The following is a 17,095-nucleotide window of genomic DNA, read 5'->3' as shown; positions in this document are numbered from 1 at the left end:
ATTCAATCTATAATATATGTCTTCTGTCCCTGATGTGTGTGTCACAGAACTGCAGTGTTGCACTGTTATTAACTGCAACAGACCGGTGATTTCAGAGCCAGGAAATAATTTGGCGCAAGCCTGCTGTAACACTTAGCTGGCTGCGTATTTATTTGGAGAACTACTACCCCCAGCAGACACAGACCCAGAACACTGAGCACAGTGACAGGCAGGCCAAATAGATTTTTTTTCAAGATTTTTTTCCAAAGGACCACTGCGTATATTCAATCTATAATATATGTCTTCTGGCCCTGCCTACACAATTCTCTCCCTGGAGTATTACTGCAGGGTGCAATGCTCTGCACGGCCGATATACCAAAAAAAAAAAAAATGTGCAACACTGCTAAAAGCAGCCTCCACACTACTGCACACGGTTAGATGTGGCCCTAAGAAGGACCATTGGGGTTCTTGAAGCCTACACTAACTCCTAACACTCTCCCTACAGCAGCTCCAACACGATACCACTGTCCCTCAGCTATCTCACAACGCATCTGAGGCGAGCCGCGGGAGGGGCCGATTTTTATACTCGGTGACACCTGATCTCCCCAGCCACTCACTGCAGGGGGGTGGTATAGGGCTTGAACGTCGCAGGGGGAAGTTGTAATGCCTTCTCTGTCTTTCAATTGGCCAGAAAAGCGCGCTAACGTCTCAGAGCGGAAAGTGAAAGTAACCCGAACACCGCGTGGTACTCGTTACGAGTAACGAGCATCTCGTACACGCTAATACTCGAAGGAGTATCAAGCTCGGACGAGTACGTTCGCTCATCTGTAGTTGGGACCCATTAGCTTTTCCTATTTATGACCTAATCAATGCTCTTGCCAAATTTCACGTGTCTATGACAAAGAAAAGTGAGAAAATTTCATTCCGTACGTAAAATTTGGACGCTAATTCTTTTGCGCATAGAATTGAATAATGGAGTTGGGACCCATTAGCTTTTCATATTTATGACATAATGCTCGTGCCAAATTTCATGTTTCTATCACATTGGGAAGTGAGAGATTTAGATTATGTACGTAAAATTTGGACGCTAATTCTTTTGCGCATAGAATTGAATAATGGAGTTGGGACCCATTAGCTTTTCCTATTTATGACATAATCAATGCTCGTGCCAAATTTCCGTTTCTATGACACCGGGAAGTGAGAAAATTACATTCCGCACGTAAAATTTGGACGCTGATTCTTTTGCGCATAGAATTGAATAATGGAGTTGGGACCCATTAGCTTTTCCTATTTATGACATAATCAGTGCTCATGCCAAATTTTTCCGTTTCTATGACACCGGAAAGTGAGAAAATTAGATTCCGCACGTAAAATTTGGATGCTAATTCTTTTGCGCATAGAATTGAATAATGGAGTTGGGACCCATTAGCTTTTCCTATTTATGACACAATCAATGCTCGTGCCAAATTTCATGTTTCTATCACATTGGGAAGTGAGAGATTTAGATTCCGTACGTAAAATTTGGACGCTAATTCTTTTGCGCATAGAATTGAATAATCGAGTTGGGACCCATTAGCTTTTCCCATTTATGACATAATCAATGCTCGTGCCAAATTTTAAGTTTCTATGGCATTGGCAAGTGACAGATTTAGATTATGTATGTAAAATTTCGACGCCAATTCTTTTGCGCTAGAATTGAATAATCGAGTTGGGACCCAATTACTTTTCCTATTTTTGAGATAATCTATGCTTGTGCCAAATTTCATGTTTCTACGACATCAAGAAGTTGGAGAACTTTTGGCGAGTCAGTCAGTGAGTCAGTGAGGGCTTTCGTCTTTATATATATATATAGACTAGCTGATATACCCGGCTTCGCCCGAGTTCATTTGGTACTGGTGTTTATCTGGTGTTCACATGGAAAATCTTATGAGTCGTGGTTACTTTAGAGATACTGAGGGAAAAGATATGTTCACCATTTTGCATAGTTCTCTGCGTTACCCAGAAAACACCATGTGGAGGTAACCATGCAATGCTTCCTTTTTATAAAATGACATCAGGAAGTGAGAGAATTAGATTACATACATAACATTTGGACACTAATTCTTTTGCGCTTAGAATTGAATAATCGAGTTGGGACCTATTAACTTTTCATATTTATGACACAATCAATGCTTGTGCCAAATTTCATGTTTCTATGACATTGGGAAGTGAGAGATTTAGATTCCGTACGTAAAATTTGGACGCTAATTCTTTTGCGCATAGAATTGAATAATCGAGTTGGGACCCAGTAACTTTTCCTATTTATGACATAATCAATTCTCGTGCCAAATTTCCCATTTCTATGACACCGCAAAGTGAAGAAATTACATTCCGCACGTAAAATTTGGACGCTAATTCTTTTGCGCATAGAATTGAATAATCGAGTTGGGACCCATTAGCTTTTCCTATTTATGACATAATCAATGCTCGTGCCAAATTTCCCGTTTCTATGACACCGGAAAGTGAAAAAATTACATTCCGCACGTAAAATTTGGACGCTAATTCTTTTGCGCATAGAATTGAATAATGGAGTTGGGACCCATTAGCGTTTCCTATTTATGACATAATCAATGCTCGTGCCAAATTTCCTGTTTCTATGACACCGGAAAGGGAAGAAATTACATTCCGTACGTAAAATTTGGACGCTAATTCTTTTGCGCATAGAATTGAATAATTGAGTTGGGACTCATTAGCTTTTCCTATATATGACATAATCAATGCTTGTGCCAAATTTCACGTTTCTATGACACCGGAAAGTGAAAAAATTACATTCCGCACGTAAAATTTTGACGCCAATTCTTTTGCGCTAGAATTGAATAATCGAGTTGGGACCCATTAGCTTTTCCTATGTATGACATAATCAATGCTCGTGCCAAATTTCCCGTTTCTATGACACCGGAAAGTGAAAAAATGACATTCCGTACGTAAAATTTGGACGCTAATTTTTTGCGCATAGAATTGAATAATGGAGTTGGGACCTATTAGCTTTTCTTATTTATGACATAATGCTCGTGCCAAATTTCCCGTTTCTATGACACCGGAAAGGGAAGAAATTACATTCCGTACGTAAAATTTGGACGCTAATTCTTTTGCGCATAGAATTGAATAATCGAGTAGGGAACCATTAGCTTTTCTTATTTATGACATAATCAATGCTCGTGCCAAATTTCCTGTTTCTATGACACCGGAAAGTGAAAACATTACATTCCGCACGTAAAATTTTGACGCCAATTCTTTTGCGCATAGAATTGAATAATCGAGTTGGGACCTATGAACTTTTCCTATTTATGACATAATCAATGCTCGTGCCAAATTTCCCGTTTCTATGACACCGTTAAGTGAGAAAATTAGATTCCGTACGTAAAATTTGGACGCTAATTCTTTTGCGCATAGAATTGAATAATGGAGTTGGGACCCATTAGCTTTTCTTATTTATGTTATAATCAATGCCCGTGCCAAATTTTAAGTTTCTAAGGCATTGGGAAGTGACAGATTTAGATTATGTACGTAAAATTTCGACGTCAATTCTTTTGCGCTAGAATTGAATAATCGAGTTGGGACCCAATTACTTTTCCTATTCTGGAGGTAATCTATGCTCGTGCCAAAATTCATGTTTCTACGATATCGGGAAGTTGGAGAACTTTTGGCGAGTCTCTCAGTGAGTCAGTGAGTCAGTCAGTGAGTCAGTGAGGGCTTTCAGCTTTATATATATAGACTAGCTGATATACCCGGCTTCGCCCGAGTTAATTTGGTTCTGGTGTTTATCTGGTGTTCACACGGAAAATCTTATGAAGTCGTGGTTACTTTAGAGATACTGAGGAAAAACATATGTTCACCATTTTGCATAGTTCTCTGCGTTACCCAGGAAACACCACGTGGAGGTAACCATTGTTTCCTTTATATAAAATGACATCAGGAAGTGAGAGAATTAGATTACGTACATAAAATTTGGACACTAATTCTTTTGCGCTTAAAATTGAATAATCGAGTTGGGACCCATTAACTTTTCATATTTATGACACAATCAATGCTTGTGTCAATTTTCATGTTTCTATGACATAGGAAAGTGAGAGATTTGGATTATGTACGTAAAATTTGGACGCTAATTCTTTTGCGCATAGAATTGAATAATGGAGTTGGGACCCATTAGCTTTTACTATTTATGACATAATCAATGCTTGTGCCAAATTTCCTGTTTCTATGACACTGGAAAGTAAAGAAATTACATTCCGCGCGTAAAGTTTCGACGCCAATTCTTTTTCGCTAGAATCGAATAATGGAGTTGGGACCTATTAACTTTTCCTATTTATGACATAATCAATGCTCGTGCCAAATTTCCCGTTTCTATGACACCGGAATGTGAGAAAATTAGATTCCGTACGTAAAATTTGGACGCTAATTCTTTTTCGCATAAAATTGAATAATCGAGGTGGGACCCATTAGCTTTTCCTACTTATGACATATCCAATGCTTGTGCCAAATTTCCTGTTTCTATGACACCGGCAAGTGACAAAATTACATTCCGCACGTAAAATTTGGACGCTAATTCTTTTGCGCATAGAATTGAATAATCGAGTTGGGACCCATTAGCTTTTCCTATTTATGACATAATCAATGCTCGTGCCAAATTTCTCGTTTCTATGACACCGGAATGTGAGAAAATTACATTCCGCACGTAAAATTTGGACGCTAACTCTTTTGCGCATAGAATTGAATAATCGAGTTGGGACCCATTAGCTTTTCCTTTTTTTGACATAATCAATCCTCTTGCCAAATTTCACGTTTCTATGACATTGGGAAGTGAGATTTAGATTATGTACGTAAAATTTTGATGCCAATTCTTTTGCGCATAGAATTGAACAATCGAGTTGGGACCTATTAACTTTTCCTTTTTATGACATAATCAATGCTCCTGCCAAATTTTACGCTTCTAAGACATTGGGAAGTGAGTGATTTAGATTATGTACGTTAAATTTCGACGCCAATTCTTTTGCGCTAGCATTGAATAATCGAGTTGGGACCCAATTACTTTTCCTATTTTGGAGATAATCTATGCTTGCGCCAAATTTCATGTTTCTACGACATCGGGAAGTTGGAGAACTTTTGGCGAGTCAGTCAGTCAGTGAGTGAGTCAGTGAGGGCTTTCAGCTTTATATATATAGACTAGCTGTTATACCCGGCTTTGCCCGAGTTAATTTGGTACTGGTGTTTATCTGGTGTTCACACGGAAAATCTTATGAAGTCGTGGTTACTTTAGAGATACTGAGGAAAAACATATGTTCACCATTTTGCATAGTTCTCTGCGTTACCCAGGAAACACCATGTGGAGGTAACCATGCGACGTTTCCTTCATATAAAATGACATCAGGAAGTGAGAGAATTAGATTACGTACATAAAATTTGGACACTAATTCTTTTGCGCTTAGAATTGAATAATCGAGTTGGGACCCATTAACTTTTCATATTTATGACACAATCAATGCTTGTGCCAAATTTCATGTTTCTATGACATTGGGAAGTGAGAGATTTAGATTATGTATGTAAAATTTGGACGCTAATTCTTTTGCGCATAGAATTGAATAATGGAGTTGGGACCCATTAGCGTTTCCTATTTATGACATAATCAATGCTCGTGCCAAATTTCCCGTTTCTATGACACCGGAAAGTGAAAAAATTATATTCCGCACGTAAAATTTGGACGCTAATTCTTTTGTGCATAGAATTGAATAATCAAGTTGGGACCCATTAGCTTTTCCTATTTATGACATAATGCTCGTGCCAAATTTCCCTTTTCTATGACACCGGAAAGTGAGAAAATTAGATTCCGTACGTAAAATTTGGACGCTAATTTTTTGCGCATAGAATTGAATAATGGAGTTGGGACCCATTAGCTTTTCCTATTTATGACATAATCAATGCTCGTGGTAAATTTCCTGTTTCTATGACACCGGAAAATGGAAAAATTACATTCCGCACGTAAAATTTCGACGCCAATTCTTTTGCGCTAAAATTGAATAATGGAGTTGGGACCCATTAGCTTTTCCTATTTATGACATAATCAATGCCCGTGCCAAATTTCGAGTTTCTATGACACCGGGAAGTGAAAGAATTTGATTGCGTACGTAAAATTTGGACGCTAATTCTTTTGCGCATAGATATGAATAATCAAGTTGGGACCCATTAACTTTTCCTATTTATGACATATCCAATGCCCGTGCCAAGTTTTAAGTTTCTATGACATTGGGAAGTGAGAGATTCAGATTATGTACGTTAAATTTGGACGCTAATTCTTTTGCGCTAGAATTGAATAATCGAGTTGGGACCCAATTACTTTTACTATTTTGGAGATAATCTATGCTCGTGCCAAAATTCATGTTTCTACGACATCGGGAAGTTGGAGAACTTTTGGCCAGCCAGTCAGTCAGACAGTCAGTGAGGGCTTTCAGCTTTATATATATATATATATATAGATTGAGAAACTTAAAGGGGTTCTGACATGAAAAAAAAAAAATTGTACTCACCTTGCCTGGCCTAGCCCGATCGCCACGCATGTCCCCTCCAGCCGGCATCTTCTTCTGTGCCTTTAAAGCAGAGCAGGAGCGGTCAAAAAGACCGCTTCCTGCTCTGGTCCGTCCGTTAGGCACTTCCGAGGTCAACGGACAGACCGCCACAGCAAGCACGTCACAAGCAGTGCTTGCTGTGGGCGGCCCGTCCGTCCGGCTGAACTCCGGAGTGCTGAGCATGCGCAGTGGAGACGCGGCCCGTCCTGACTCCTGTCAGAGGGCACCTCTCCACTGCGCATGCGCGCGATCCCGGAGCAGCGCGGCTGCTGGAGGAAGAATGCCTGCCTGGAGGCATACTAGCACTTTCTGCTTAGGTTAAAGGGGTTGTCTCACGAAATCAAGTGGGGTTATACACTTCTGTATGGCCATATTAATGCACTTTGTAATATACATCGTGCATTATATATGAGCCATACAGAAGTTATTCACTTACCTGCTCCGTTGCTGGCGTCCCCGTTGCCATGGTGCCGTCTAACTTCGGTGTCGTCTTGCTTTTTTAGACGCGCTTGCGCAGATGGATTTTCTCCCTTCGGCTGGTCTTGGAAGCATTGGCGGTTTGGCTCCGCCCCCTTGTACGCGTCATCGCGTAGCTCCGCCCCATGACGTGTGCCGGTTCCAGCCTCCTGATTGGCTGGAATCGGCACGTGATGGGGGCGGAGGTACACGATGACGCGTACAAGGGGGCGGAGCCAAACCGCCGATGCTTCCAAGACCAGCCGAAGGGAGAAAATCCATCTGCGCAAGCGCGTCTAAAAAAGCAAGAAGACACCGAAGTTAGACGGCACCATGGCAACGGGGACGCCAGCAACGGAGCAGGTAAGTGAATAACTTCTGTATGGCTCATATTTAATGCACGATGTATATTACAAAGTGCATTAATATGGCCATACAGAAGTGTATAACCCCACTTGATTTCGCGAGACAACCCCTTTAAGCAGCGCTGCTGATTAGAGCCACCTGATTGGCTCTTCGGCACCACGTGACTGCACAGCGTGCACCAATCAGGTGGCTCTAGTCAGGCTGCTTAACCTAAGCAGAAAGTGCTAATATGCTGCCGGGAGATGACCCCCCGATGTCAACAACAACAGGAGAACAGGTAAGTATAAGATTTTTATGCTTTAGCAGCCATTAACCCATGGGTTCCCTGGGTCCATTAGGCAGACCAGGGTACAATGGCTGCTAAAGCATAAAAAAATTATTTGTGTCAGAACCCCTTTAAAAAAATTCTAAGTGGAGTAAAATGAAAAAAAACAAAAAACGACATTCCACCATCTTTCAGTGCGTCTTGTTTCTACGGCGCACAAACTACAACAAAAACGACATGATAACTTTATTCTATGGGTTGGTACGATTGCTACAATACCAAACTTGTATAGTTTTTTTTTTTTTACTATACTACTTTTTTTTTTCAGACGTATTTTTTTTCAATTGTGTGTGAAATAACTTTTTTATTTTTCCGTTGACGTAATTCAGCGATGGCTCATATTTTGTGAAATGTCCTGTAGTTTCCATTAGTATTTATTTGGAATATGTACGACTTTTTGATCGCTTTTTATTGCGTTTTTTCTGGGAGACTGGGTGACTGAAAAAGTGCATTTCTGGTGTTTTTATTTTTTTTCGAACGATGTTCACCCTGTGTGGGGTACATAATGTGCTACTTTGATAGATCGGATTTTACGGACGCGGCGATACCACATATGTTTTTTTTTATTATTATTATTTAGACTTTATAATTATAGATATGGCAAAAGGGATTTAAACGTTTATTATTTTTTTTTACAATTAAAAAAAACTTTATTACTCTTTTTTTCACTTTACTTTTAAGTCCCCCTGAAGGACTACAAAATCCTTTTTTTTGATCGCTTCTGCAGTATGACGTAATGCTACAGCATTACGTCATACTGCATTCTGATAGGCAGTCTCTCAAGGCAGCCCTGGGGCCTTTCAGAAGGCCCCCGGCAGCCATGACACCTGCATGGCTCCCCCGATCTCACCGCGGGGGGGCCATACGGGACCCCGAACAGCGTTCGGGGGCTTTAAATGCCGCTGTCAGAACAGACAACGGCATTTAAAGGGTTAATAGCCATAATTGGCCGACCGGCCGCTCGCGGCTATTGCCCGCGGGTGTCAGCTGTAGTAAACAGCTGACGCCCTCGCTGTATGCAGTATACCCCGACGCTCCAGGACGTAAATGTACGAACTGGAGCGGGAAGGGGTTAAAAGCTGTGTCCATCAATTTTTTTAGGTTAACATTTTTGTTTAAATCTTTGTCTCAAAATCAAGCCGACTATTGTAATCCTCAATCTTGGTACAGTTGCGCCTGACGCGTCTAAACTGACCATATGGAATGTTGTTCTTCCACTTTCTGTAATGGGTGCTTCTGAAATCGAAGGCTATTTCCATCCACAGGTTTAACCCCTTAAGGACATGGCCTATTTTGGGCATAAGGACTCGACGACTTTTGGTGGATTTTCATCTCCATTTTTCAAAAGCCATAACTTTTTAACTTTTCTGTCGACGTGGCCGTATAAGGGCTTGGTTTTTGCGTGGCAAGCTCAAGTTTTTGATGGTGCCATTTTTTGGTACATAGACTATTTTGTAAAAGTTTTATTTTTATTTTTTTTATGATAACAGGGAGAGAAAACGCATCAATTCTGCCCGATTTATTTGGGTTGTTTTTTTTCTTTTTTTACAGCATTAATCATGCAGCATAAATGACACAATATATTTTTTCTACAGGCCACTACGATTACAACGATACCAAAATTCTAATATTTTTTTAGGTTTTTCCACTTTTCTGCAATAAAAAGAGGATTTTTTACTCACCGTAAAATCTCTTTCTCGTCTCGTCATTGGGGGACACAGCAAAGACCGTGGGATATAGCTTCTGCCACTAGGAGGTGACACTAAGCACAAAAAGTTAGCTCCGCCCTCTGGCTATATCCCTCCTGCCAACACCAGGCTAATCAGTTTGTCATGCCAGCAGTTGGAGTAGCCATGCGGGAACAGAGAGACAACAATAGTTAGCAATATGACACATCAACAAAATTTAACTGTAATGAAAAAACACATGACCATGTACGACTTACAGAATCTGGAGTCCGACCAGGACCACCAACCGTGTCATAGAAAGAAAGAGGGGCGGATGCTGTGTCCCCCAATGACGAGACGAGAAAGAGATTTTACAGTGAGTAAAAAATCCTCTCTTCTCGCTCGTGTTATTGGGGTACACAGCAAAGACCGTGGGACGTCCCCGAGGATGGGTACAAATCATAAACGCATGTGGTCAGTTTACAGTCGTCTGTAAAACTTTTTGACCTGGCGAAAGCGTCGGCTGATGCAAACGTATGCATCTGATAAAACTTAGAAAAAGGCGTGCAGGGATACCCAGGAAGCCGCCCCAATACACTTGTGACACTGAGGCCGGAAACGGCGGTGTCTTACCCCTAACCCGGTAGGCCTCCACCACTGCCGAACGAAACCAGCGAGCAATTGTCACCTTTGATGCTGCAAGACCACGTCTCGGACCATCCGTTATCACAAACAAGGAACCCGAGCGCCGCAAGGACGCGGTCTGGTCCAAATACGTCCTCAGACACGGACTAGGCCTAAGGTATGCAGAGCCCGTCCCCTAGGGTGAATAGCCTCTGGACACAATGGTAGTACAATGTCTTCCTTAATGTGGAAGGTTGACACCACCTTTGGGAGAAAAGACCGCAGCGGTCACAGTACCACCCTATCCTGGTGAAAAACCGTGAAGGATGGTTTTGCCGATAGCGCCGCAATCTCCGACACCCTGCGAAAGGAGGTAACCGCCACCAGGAAGGCGACCTCCCAGGACATCAGCCGCCGCGGTATCTCCGCTAATGGTTCAAACGGATGGGCCTGTATGGCATCCAGAACCAGTTTTAGGTCCCAGGGTGGCACCGGAGACCGAAAAGGCCGGAACCTATCCCTTAAGGGAGCTGGAGCTCAGGCCCAAGTCCAACCCGTCCTGGAGAAAAGACAGGAGGCGGGCCAACGAGAAATGCCTCAGGTGTGCCCCCCTCTGCTCGCACCAGTGAAGGAATGTTTTCCACACCCGGTGATATAGCAAAAAATTCCATGCAGGAAAAAAGTGTAATCCACGCTTGCTTGCAGAGTAAAATTTGTAATCTTCTTTATTTAGTCATATTTAAAATTGCCAGGTGTACCCATCTCTAACCAGACCATGTATTGGCTGCACAGAGCCCTCGTCAGTGGTAGTGAAGTGAGCAAGCTGACAGCACAGCACACCATATTCTAGTGTTTGTTCTTTGGAATTACCCGGTGATGTACTCAATGACGACTGCTTTCTAGCCCTAATCATTGTTTGAATAACTGGGTCTGAGAAGCCCTCAGTACCGTGGCCTCAACCGCCACGCTGTCCAACGCAGCGTAGCCAAATTCTGGTGGTAGAGGGGACCCTGAGAGAGAAGATCTTTTCGCAGGGGTAACCACCAGGGCGCGACTGCTACCAGGTCCAGCATACCATGTTCTTCGCGGTCAATCTGGGACTAAGAGAATCACAGCTAGCCCTCCTTCCTGATTCTCCTGAGCAGCCGGGAAATGAGAGGAGTTTGTGGGAAGACCTAGGGGTAAGGACAACCCGTCCGGGGAGCCATTAGCGCATCTGCTGCTAGTGCTCTGGGGTTCCTTGACCTGGCCAGCTAGGCTGGAAGCTTCTGTTTGAAGCAGGATGCCATCCAATCAAGTGACTCCTCTGCTGCAGGTTCAGCCCTGATGGCTTATGTAAGCCACCGCGGTCGCACTGACATTCTCTCCAGCCGATGTGCAAAGAACTGCAAGGTCCGGAATACTGCTTGCAGCTCCAATACATTTATATGGAGACCGGATTCCTGCCTGGAACAGGTTCCCTGTGCCACCGGATCCCCCAGCGCGCACCCCCAGCCTGTCATGCTGGTGTCTATAGCCAGCACCTGCCACTGCAGGCGTAGGAACGACCTGCCCTGCTGAATGCGTGGCGAGTCCAATTATCACTGGAGTGACTGCTGAACCCCTGGCGGAATCCTTATCTTCCGATCGAGGGATCATGCCAACCCGAACTGGGCAAATGAAACCGCCTCAGAAAACGAGACTATTAGGCCCAAGACCTTCATTGCATGGCGAATCGCCACCGGTCGCCATGATAGAAGGGACAGTACTTGCTTCTGCAGCAGCTGGCGTTTTGCCTCCGGGCGAGCCACTCGACCCAGAATCGTATTGAAGCACATCCCCAGGTACACCATGCATTGTGCTGGCACAAGAGATGACCTTTTATAATAGATCAGCCAGCCAAACCTGGAAGAGTGTCCAAGGCAATCTGCAGGCTCTCCAGTTTGTCCCGCTGGGTCGGGGCTTTACCAGGATGTCGTCCAAATACGGCATGGCAACGACCCCCCTGGAATGCACGAATGCCATTACTGCTGCTGAGACTCTTGTAAACACCCTGGGAGCTGTTGCCAGCCCGAAAAGCAACGCCGCGAACTGAAATGCTCCCCCTGTACCCGAATCAGAGGAAGCGCTGGTGCGCCTGATGAATGGGGATTTGTAAATATGCATCCTGGATATGTATCGAGGAAAGTAACTCCCCTGCCTCCAAGGATGCGATGACCAGTCGTACAGATTCCATGCGGAAATGACGAACCGCCACCAACTTGTTCAACTTCTTTAGATCCACAATCGGACAGACAGCCATCCTTTTCGGGGACCACCAAAGGATTAGTGTAGAACCCCGCGAAGTGATGCTCGGGGAGAGCTTGCACCACCACCCCCTGCAAAATAGAGAGTGTAGACCGCCTTGAGGAAAGCTACTGCTTTCCCTGGGTGCCCCAGGGTTCTGGACCGAAAAAAAGGGGCGGACGTGTGGTTGCGTCAGGAACTCTATCGCATAGCCCCTGGATACGACCTCCTGCACCCAGGTATATGAGACATGAGTCGACCAGACCTGGCTGAACTGGAGAAGCCGACCCTGCACCCTATCCGAAACAGGTGGGGGCAGTCTCTCATGCGGAGGGCTTTTGGAACTCCTCGTAGGCTGAGGCCCACGCCAAGAGACCTTTGTTTAAAGGGAGGCCTCTTCCTTTATTCCCGCTCCTGCGGACCTTTCCTCTCCATCCTGCGAGGACTCGTCCGGCGGCAGGAGCGAACGTCTCTGCTGCGGGGATGACTGCTTTGGACGATTCTGCGGCAAAAGTGAGCTCTTTTCACCCATAGAAGTCAATGGGACACGGGCTTCCCAGGCGGACATCCATACTGGTACTTGCCAGGCCTCAAGCTGGCTGGGGGCCGCAATCTCACGAGAGCAGGAACATTCAGCTTAGAATGCCCGTTGATCCTCTGAGATGAGCCCGACTAGCTCGGCGCCAAAAAGGCGAGATCCTCCAAAGGGGCATATTGATTAACGACCCCTTTGAAGAAGCATCTGCATCCCACGATTTTAACCTTAGGCTTCGGCGAGTTGCCATTGTTGCCGCAGAGGCCCGAGACACTCGTTTCGCTGCATCTGCTGTGCTGTGCCCGGGAGAAGCCCCTTCAAGGACTCCCCCTCGTAACTGTTTTTCCCAGTCAGTAATAGCCTTACTGACCCGGGAAGAGGCAAACACAGGCTTAAGAGCCAACCTAGCCGCCTCGAACAGGCCTTCGCCAACGCCTCGATTTTTCGATCCTTGGAATCCCTGAGATAGGAGGACTCCGCCGTAGGCAGCATAATAGGCTTAGCCAGGCGAGAGATAGGCAGATCAACTAGCGGTGGGATCGACCACTTCTCCTAACTCTTGCTTATCCCGGTGCCTTCCACTCCTTAGATAGGACCTTGTCAAAGACCTCATGGGCAGGAAAGGTCTACGGGAAGCGTCTGGGCTGCCTAAAAGAAAACAATATCCCAGACGCCTGTGGCTCTTGCTCAGTGAGCTGAAACGTATCCCCTAAGCTCTCCACCATCGCCGAAAAACTAAGGACCTGATCCTCCTCCATGACAAAATCTGAGGAGGATTCAGACCAATCCTCGTCCGAACATACCTTCTCTGCCGACGATCGACGTGCCCTCGTACCCGAGGAGCGCAAAAACGACGAGGAGGATGGAGACCGGGAGGACCGCCGTGAGTCCGGGGGCCTGTCCCGTATTCACCGACGGCCACGCTGCGAGCCATCTCTATTTCTCTCACGTGAACCGGAAGTGTCCCGTGCCAACTTCTCCAAAATTGCACCAGACGCCCGAGTGAGGACCGACACCGCAAGGGACAAGGAGCGGGCCCACTCCGGCTCGGCCATAAATGGGGGCTGAACAGGGGAGGGGTGCTTTGCACTGTCACTTGTTTCGCTGGGGAACAGTCTCTACGAAACGGCTCAGCCTGTCCGCATGCGAACTCTAGGTTACAGCGTGAGCAAGCAAAGTGCGTTACTCTTGCTGTCCCTGGTCCAGCCTCCAGAACTCTGGGATTGGACATGGTGGGATTTCGACCTGGCAAAAAGCTGCAAACTATCCTCCACTATGCCAACCGCCGGCAGGAGGGATGAGCAGCAAGAGGGGGAGAGTAGCCGCCAGGCAGCTTACCCTGGGTCCTTGTCGAGGTCCGAAGAGGTCCGGGGAGCCGCTGGGTCGAGAGCCTGCAGATGGTGAAGAGGCCTCCTGGAGCTTTGACTTGTACTGCACACCAGCCTGAGCAACCACAGTAGCAAGGAGTGGAGGCGCAGGGCGGTCTCAATCTTTGGCGCGCTGTCTCCCGATCTGCTTCATTACATCATCCCTCACAATCCTAAGAGAGGAAGGGAGGGAAGAAGGGAGGGGACGGGGAGGGGCGGCATGCACCACCAATGGGGCCACGCCCCTGGCACCGCAAAGCCACGCCCCCTGCCCACTAGGCCACACCCCCACGCTTGGTGCCGCGAAGCCACGCCCCATGAATCACTAGGGGCGTGGCTAGGTCGGGGGCCACGCCCCCTTCCGGCCCGGAGTGTTGCTGCCGGGCCCAGGGCTGCACAGAGGCCCCCTATTGCCCTGCCAGGAGCCCAAGACCCGGGCGGTACCATGTCAATGCGCTGTGCTACTAAGGTGCCACGCCGGGACACCACCACGGGTAGCCATGCCCAATCAGCGTGCTCGTGCCCTGATACCGGCACCAGAACACCACCAGGTAAGCCATCAACCAGAATCAGCCCCCCCCCTGCGCGCGCTGCCCACGAGCACAAAGGGAGAGATTATCCTCCCAGCCGCTGCACTATAATATGGGCACGCTAGTGCTTACCCTACGCCATGCTGCCCGAAACAACAAATACATACACAGCGCAACATACGGGGAGAGCCAAGGAAGGGGGGAAGGGAAGGTCGCCAGCGCATACTCACCTCTTGCGTCCTTGCTGGTGGAAATAGCGGCTCCCCAGTTCCAGCAGCCTACCCCTGTAACATCGCCTGCCCAATGGCTAGGGGATGTGGACCTTTGCACCAAACGGGGGGCTCTCGCTGGCGGGCCACATGCAGATATATATGATCCGGATGTGCCACCTTTTCTTCTGAGGCGGGCCAAGCAAGAAGCAACCTGGACAAACCCGAGGTTGTTCGCCCTCCTCTCCGTTCGGGTTTGATGGGGAGCGTCCTGCCTCTCCGTCTAACCCTGGCCCTTAAAACTAGCCCTAACGGGCATGACCGTCCTCCTATGAGACACTAAGCTAAAAATTGATTAGCCTGGTGTTGGCAGGAGGGATATAGCCAGAGGGCGGAGCTAACTTTTTGTGCTTAGTGTCGCCTCCTAGTGGCAGAAGCTATATCCCACGGTCTTTGCTGTGTACCCCAATGACACGAGCGAGAAAACCCTTTTTCTTGGAAATCTTTTTTTTTTTCTTCTAAATCGCTGCATTCAAACTCCCGTAACTTTTTTATTTTTCTATGCACAGAGCTCTGTGAGGGTTTATTTTTTGCGAGACGAGTTGTAGTTTTCTGTTGGTACCATTCTGAGGTACATACGCCTTTTTTGATCATTTTATTGCATTTTTTGGGAGACAAAATGCTAAAAATTTGCATTTTGCCTCAGATTTTTTGGTTTTTTTTGTTTCTGCCATGCAGAAAAAGCATGTGCAGCTTATTGAACACGTCATATGGATTTTATTTTTTTTTTAAAGAAGTGCTTTCACTATGGCATATTGGACTTTAATCCTTTCCAATCCAATTCATATGCTGGTTTTCCTAGGGGGCTTACTTTTTTTCTGCTGTTATACAATGGCGCTATATGCTGGCTAAAGCCAGTACTGCATGAGGTGACATGTTGGATAGGCTCCGACAGCAGGGAGGCTGGCAATATATAGCGAGAGGACCCTGACGGACATCTTCCAACATCGGAGCTGTACAGACTTAAATCATAATGTCTTCAGAGGTCAGACAGTGGATTGGAAAGGGTTAAGCTTCTACTAGCTTAGAGTGTTGCGCCTTCATACCAGTATTTTTCCACACTCTCTTTTCGCTATACTCACGCCCACCTTGGTGGAGCGTTATCTGGTTGGCAGCACCTCCATCATTTGAAACACTTTTTACTCCAGAACTATTTCACCACTCTCACTGGGTCTTGCTCCACCCTCCTTTTTCAGTTTTGTTACTCACAATAACCATACGAGGGCTTGTTTTTTGCTGAACGAGTCGTAATTCTTAATGGTACCATTTAATGTACTGAAACATTTTTTTTTTTAAGGGAGGAGAAATAAAAAAATGCAATTATGCTCTTTTTTTATTGGGGGGGGATAGTTTTTACGCCTTTCACATTGCGGCAAAAATGCCAAATAGACTTTATTCCATGGGTCAGTACAATTACGCTAATACAGAATTTATAGGCTGGGTTCACACAGGGCGGATTTGCTTCAGTTTTGCCGCAGAAGAACTGCTTTTGTTAATTTTGGCTTGTGGATTTTCCTGCGGATTTTCTTGCAGAAAAATCTGCAAGCGTTTTTTTCCACAGCATTTTTTTACATTTTGCAGCGTATTTTGGTGCGAATGGACATGCTGCTTCTTTTAAAACCGCGCAGCAGTTGCATTTCCGAACTACGGCTGTGCGGAAAAAATCCGTCCTGTGAGAACAGCTTTTTTCCAAAACTCATTTGTGCTGCATTGCACTGCAAACGCAGCGGTTTTGCCGCAGTGCGGATATGCAGCGGCAAAACCGCAGCAAATCCGCCCTGTGTGAACCCAGCGATATATAGTTTTTTCAATGATTTGGGTTTTTTTTTTAAGTAGAATTTTTTCCTAAACAAAAATTGCTTTTATTACTATAATATTGGGTAACCCATCTCTTTTTGATCACCTTTTATTCATATCTTTTGGGAGCCTCATACAGCCTTCACCATGATATTGTAATAGTTTATTAGTTCTGACATATACGTGTACAGCGATACACATATGTTTTGCTTTTTTTTAAAATTATTAAGATTTATTTTTTTTTGGAAATAAACATTTAATTTAGTCAACATGGGGCTTGAACTTACAATCATTTGATCACTTGTACTATATACTG

At 45.4% G+C, this 17,095-nt stretch overlaps 1 protein-coding gene across 3 annotated transcripts in view; it reads left to right on the top strand.

The window, feature by feature from the left end:
- Positions 1 to 17,095, top strand: part of TBC1D9B (TBC1 domain family member 9B) — a 251,807-nt gene that overhangs the window by 186,826 nt on the left and 47,886 nt on the right. The window lies entirely within an intron of this gene.

This window comes from Eleutherodactylus coqui, chromosome 2 (assembly GCF_035609145.1).
Source record: "Eleutherodactylus coqui strain aEleCoq1 chromosome 2, aEleCoq1.hap1, whole genome shotgun sequence".
Classification (NCBI taxonomy): Eukaryota; Metazoa; Chordata; class Amphibia; order Anura; family Eleutherodactylidae; genus Eleutherodactylus; species Eleutherodactylus coqui.
This window is presented reverse-complemented; position numbering and strand designations above follow the sequence as displayed.